Genomic DNA, 6,000 nt, shown 5'->3' with positions numbered 1-6,000 from the left:
CGGGCGAGCGGCGGCTTCGCGCCTTCGCAAGGTTAGTGTGTCCCGGAGGGGAGCGCGGCGGGGCGGGGCGGGGCGGGGTTGGGGGGAGGGTGGCTCGCCCGCGGAGGGGAGGGGAGTGTGCGCTCCGGACCGCTCGGGTCTGAGCCGAAGAGCTGGGCAAGCGGCCGGATCTTCCCCGGCAAAGGCTTGGAGGGGCCGGGAGATGGTCCCCGGCAAGAAGAGATGTCTTTCTTAACTCCCCGCCTCTCGGCCACAGGACCCTAGGGAGTCCCTGGGACCGCGGGACCCCTGGGAAAAAGGGGAGTGAGGCCTGGCACCGCGGGGTTTCCTCCCGCCCTCCCCCGGGCCTGGACTTTGAGAGGGTTTCTCTGAAGGCGGGGAGGTGGCGGCAGGTTTGAGCCATCCAAGTCCCCTCTCTCCCCCAGCCGAGGCCCCCAGACCCGTCCCATGCGGGGCGGGGTCCGTGCCCCCTGGGTCCAGGCAGGTCCAGGAAGAGAGACGGACTCTCAAGCCGCGCAGGAGCCTGCAGCCCCGGGAGAGCGCAGCGAGGTTGACAAAAACGCGTGGCCCATCTCCGGGGTTCCCAGCTTCATTTACTGGGGAGTAGGTGAGGGAATGTGATCTAGGCCCTTTCGAGGTTACTGGGGGACTCCTCACTGTCACTCCCTTCTCCTTAAAGGCCCGGGGACAGGCTCGGGCGTGGCCCCCCTTCCTCCGGGAGAAGTGGGAGCGCAGGTTTGGAGGCGATCGCCCCGCGTTGGCCTGCGCGGGGGAAGGGGCCCGCTGTCCTCGCGTTGTTGCCGCCGCCCCGGCTGCCCCGAGCCAGGCCGGCGGCTGCTTGTGCTGCAGGGCAGAGCGGCGAGGCTGCGCGGGGACCCGAGAGGCCACTCGAGGGCAGAGGAAGCGTGGTCTCTCACTTCCTGATTGCATCGCGGGGCTTAAAGTTTAGCCGGAGGAGGGCCTCGAGAGGCGAGATGTCCCCAGAAGCCCCTCGGGAACGGCATCCCGGGCGGTACGGACGCCGAGCAGGAGCGTGAGAGGAATAAGCACCACCACCGGGCTCTGGAGGGCCGGGCGTCCAGGCCGTGCCCCGGGCCTGGCAGGAGGACCGATGCCGGCTGGATTTTCAGCCAGGCGACGAATCCTGGAGGGGACGCCGCGGGCTGAACCCAGGCTACCCAGCTTTCCTTCAGCCAGAGAGTCCCCACATTGCTCCAGGAGCGGCCGCCTAGTGTCCGGTGCCTTGGACTCCAGGTGCGGTGGCAGAACGTGCCTCCGAGAAAGGGATAGAAGCGTCCTCGGTGTGGTTCCTCCGACTTGCGGGAATTACCATCCTTCCTCGGCTTCTCTAGATTACGTGGAAGCAGCGCCAAGAAAGAGGGGAAATCACGAACAACCAAATGGACTTGTAAACAGAGGTCATAGGATGGGGAAAAAAAGAAAAGAAATATTTTGTCTCAAAACACTCCAAGAGAATATTAAAAAAATAAAATAAAACTGCCTAGCTAGAGCAAAAACAAGCCACGAATTGGTTCTAGTAGGCTCAGCCTGAAATGCCTCAATTAGCAGTGTATGCTGTACCTACAACTCCAGGATATTCGGAACACAAAAAATCCTCCTTAAGAAAAAAGTTTGAAGGGGTGTGTGTGTGTGGAGGAATCGAGCAGAAGCCTTATCTCGTCGTTGGCCCGAGTGTGGCCTTGGAGCTGCCTTTCTCCCGGGTGAGACTGGTCCGGACGAAGCCTCTCTGTCCAGGCTCGCAGGCTCTAGAGGAGGCCGCTCCCCTCGTGGGGCCTGCATAATAAATAAAAAGGATTTATGGGCAAGGCTGCTGCTTGCGCGCCTCTGCCACCGGGAGTGATTCCGCAGAGAGGTGGCCGCAGGTATCATCAGTGTGCGCCCTGGCGCTCCACCCCGGGCACCCACACGTCCCGAGGCCAGACGCGGAGGCTGCGGACTGCCGCTTTCATAAGATTTTACGCTCTTCATAAAATCATTCCTTAAATTTGCTCCTCGTCCGTGCTTCTCTCAGACATAAGCTGAACCCCTATATCTGGCTGTCACTAAAAACAGAGGCTGGGCCTACGGAGGACAATTTAAAAGCTCGGGGCCAACTTTTTCCTCCCAAATGTGCCTGCCACATGCCGCGGGAATAACAGGCAACTCCTGGACCCAGTATTTTCCCTGCGAATGAAGTTTGAGTTCTGAAAACAGGACTGGGAAGATCCTAGGCACAAATGTGTCCTTGGAAGGAAAGACTCCGCGTTCTCAATATTAACACGGGAGGATGAGGGGGGCTAAGCTAGGTTTTATTTTGCAGATTATCATCAATCTGTTGTCTGACTAAACGACTCCAGGACGCTGTGAAGAAGAGGGCAGTCTCCAATTTCTAACGACTCCCAAAGTTGCGAGAGAAGGAAGAGTTAACTTTTATTCTTTCATCCACAAGATCACTCGTGTCTAATGATGTCGGCCACCTCCAAAATGACGTCGAAGTCGGTGGCGCATCGGGTGGCATTGCCGGCCCAACGTGCCAGGACGCGAGCCGAGCGGCCGCTTCACTGCCTCCCGAGGGCGAGCTCGCGCGTTCATTTCACCCCTCGCTCTCAGCCCCGCTGTCGAACACCATTTAGGCCAAGATCGAGTATAATGGGAAACACTATCAGCAGACAATTACCCTTTCAGAGGATTCATTTCTCCTCACAGACACTGTTATTTGAGAAATAGGATCATTTGATTTCATATTGCACTAAATAACACCCAGCCGGTTCAAATTGCCAGCTTCTTAAAAACCGCCCATCGGAATAAATTGCAGCGGCCTCTTTTGCTTTTCAGGGCAATATGATGGGCACCGGGCAGAACTCGCAAAAATAACGACAAAGCCAGCCCGAAGCCGTCGCTATTGGTGGGAACAGCTCTGCTACCCCGCAGGCAAAGGCATTCAGCCACGCGGTTTCAAGCTACCGCCCCCTTCGCCCGCCAACTTAGAGATGGTTCAACCTCTTGGCTTTGGAATTAAAATGCACCGCCCTAGCCGCCCAGAGAAAGCGCTTCGGGCCACGCGGCGTGTTAGAGTCGAGCGGAAAAAGATGGGCGGGGGCGCAAGACACAGATTTCCGCGTGTCCCGCCGCGCTGCCTGTCCGGCAGACGTGCTTAGAGACCGTCGGGCGTCTGGGGCTCCGCGGTCGGGTGTGAGCCCTCAGCTTCGCGGGTCCTGGGTTCCTCGCTGGAGCTGCCACTGCCGCCGCGCCCTGCTCCCTCCTGCGCCCTCCAGGCCTGCGGGCCGCAGCGACCCTCTCTGACCTCAGCCAGAAGTCGTGGCTCGCGGGGTCCGACTGGGGACAGAAAGAGGAAGGGGCCTCACTGTAGCTTCAGCGCGGAGTCGAGGGAGAGAGGGAGAGGGCGAGGGAGAAAGGGAGGAGGGGGCGAGCTGCAGTTCGCTGCACGTCCACCGCCGGAGACTTTTCAGAAAGAATTGAGCTTTTTCAAGTTGGCCACGAGCTGCGGCTTGACACCCTCCCTGTTCAACTGGGTGACAGTTGTTCAGCTTGATGGGGGCGATCCGCCCCCCCTTTATATAAAACAAGATTTGACTCCTTGATGCTTGGTTCATTTGTGCCAAGGGGCAGGGTGAATTTAAGACGGCCGGGGCCTTGGCGAATCTGCCTGTTGAAGTCTTCATTACCTTTGTGTTAGTGTACTTCACGAAGGCCGAATTAGATTCTCCCGCCCCCAGGAAAACTGAAGCCCGCATCCCGGAAACACCTGTATACTCAGATCTGGGGCGTGAGATGGAAGGACCCTTTTAGGTCCTGAGACGGAGAGGGAGTTAGTCTGGGCTTTTGGGGACTGGGGACTGGGGACAGGGTTGCGCGGGGGGTGGCTTTTCCCTTCCCTGGCGCTGGGAGGAGCCAGGGAGCAGGGGCTTGTGGGCATGCGTCCAGAGGGAAGGTTACGGGCGCCCAGAGAGCGGAAACTAAGTTCCCAAGGCTGGGGTTGGCGCAGACTTTAGCTCCGGAGCCGAGCGGGCGGTTGAGGGGTAAGCGTGGGCACCCACCCTAGACGGCGTACTGGGGCCCTGAGTCCGGTGAACCCTGAGCCGCCCTTGCTCCTTAGCATTTCACCCAGTCACCCATCTCCCCAGAAAATAAAAGCGCCGCCCCAAAGGCCCGAGTGTACCCGAGCCAAACTCCGGGCCTCCTCTGGGAGGAGACCGCGACACGCAGCGTCCCATGCCGCCAGCTCTGGCCCTGCGTGTGCGGATCCGGGGCTGCCCACCCGAACCCAGGGAGAGCCCCGGGGCCTGCTCCATCCGGGTCCCTCCACCTAGGCCCTAGCGTCCTCACTCCGCGTGGCACTCTGCCCCAGCTCCCCACCTCCTCCCCGAGGGGATGCAGCCAAGGAACGCTTTTCCCATCAGAAATCACGCCCAAACGCGACAGCCTTTCGAGCGGGCAGCAACAAGGTGATTAAACTCGAAGCAGCCGGAAAACACTCTTGACTGGCTCTAATCTTCTCTGCCCGCGGGAATGGAACCGCAGAGCTGTGGGTGGAACGGCCGCATCGCCGTCTTCGCGACTCCGACCCGGGGTCCGGAGCCCTAGAGCTGGCGGAGGCTGCTGCCGGGCGGGCTGCGCCCCTGAGGCCCCCGCAGGGGACTCGTGGGACGCCGTGGGTGGGCCTTTCCCTCCGCATGCCCTTCTTTCGGACCCGAGCAGGGGCAGCGCGGAAAAGTCGAGCTCCAGCCCCGGTTGGGGAATGTCTGAGTCCGCCCTGTCGCGTCCTGGGAGCCCGAGGTGAGGGCGGTGAGAAGCAGTTGTCGCGGCTCGTGTTGACTCCGGCCTCGGGCGTTGGCCGTGGCCAGCAGATCATCTTCTCGCCCCTCCCGCCCCACCCGGTTTCACAGCCGCAGTGCCGGCCCCCGCGCTCCCCTCCCTCGCGAGCTCTCCCTCCAGGTCGCCGCGTTTACCAGCGCGTTTTGTTTCCCTTCGGATTCCGGGCCGAGGGGCTGGAACTGTGCTCTCCTCCGAAGGACGCTAATCAAGTAATTTCCCCATCCCAGCCCCATCAAATTGCTCTTTAGCTGTTGAACCGCGGAGTTTTGCTCGCCTTTTCACATGCTAATCACGCCCATTCAGCGGCTCTCGGTGGGGCTGTTTGTCGCGGGATAAATCTCCTTGTTTGCCGGCTGCATGATTAATTGATATTGTTGTCTGGCTTTTGTGGGGGCCGCAAGGAGCTGAAAGGCGTCGCGTCGTGACTGCACCGCGGGCCGCTGGCGACATCATCGGGCTGCCGAGGTCCCGGGGAGGTCGAGCCGGGGCCGAAGACATTATGCGCCCGATTTGGTTTTCCTTATTAGAAAGATGATGAAAGACTCAGAGACCCCGGTTTTACAGCCCACCACCGAGGCGCAGAAGCCGCACAGAGCCGAAGCCACAAGCGCAGATAAAGCCCGGGCGTTTGCTCAATTCAGAGAGAAGAGTGGGTGTCACTTCGCCACGCAGGAGACAGTTAAATGCATTTCGGCCCACCCGGGATTTCAGTAGGAGCTGGACGTGCGCGCGCATCGTGGTGGTTTGGTTTTTCAAGCAAGGAATAAAATCTAGTTTTGTTTGTTTTGGTTGGTTGGCTTGTTTTGGTTTTTTTGGTTGGGGGTTAGAGACGGGTTAAAACCCTTTAAAGATAAATAAAAGGAAGCCAGAGCTCAGATGGAGACCTTGCAGGCAGCGGTCCAGGAGAGCGGCGCAAAGGCGCTTCCAAGCCTGACCCGGGTTTGCGAAGCGCGCGGGGCTGACACGGAATCGCGCACTGATGCTGAACTCGCAGAGTCGCGAAGGCCCGCGTCCGCCTGCAGGCCGATGGTTCCTTTTCCACCACTCGTCTCTGCTCATTGCCGCTTTCCCCGCGGTCCGCAGGTGTGCAGTCAAGCCCACAAATTCCTGCGCCCTCCGCACCCCTCCCGCCCTCTCCCCCGAGTCCTGGGGTTTTATCCCCTA

Source organism: Mesoplodon densirostris, chromosome 16 (genome assembly GCF_025265405.1).
Source record: "Mesoplodon densirostris isolate mMesDen1 chromosome 16, mMesDen1 primary haplotype, whole genome shotgun sequence".
Classification (NCBI taxonomy): Eukaryota; Metazoa; Chordata; class Mammalia; order Artiodactyla; family Ziphiidae; genus Mesoplodon; species Mesoplodon densirostris.
The sequence above is the reverse complement of the archived record's forward strand: the minus strand, read 5'-3'. Positions refer to the sequence as shown.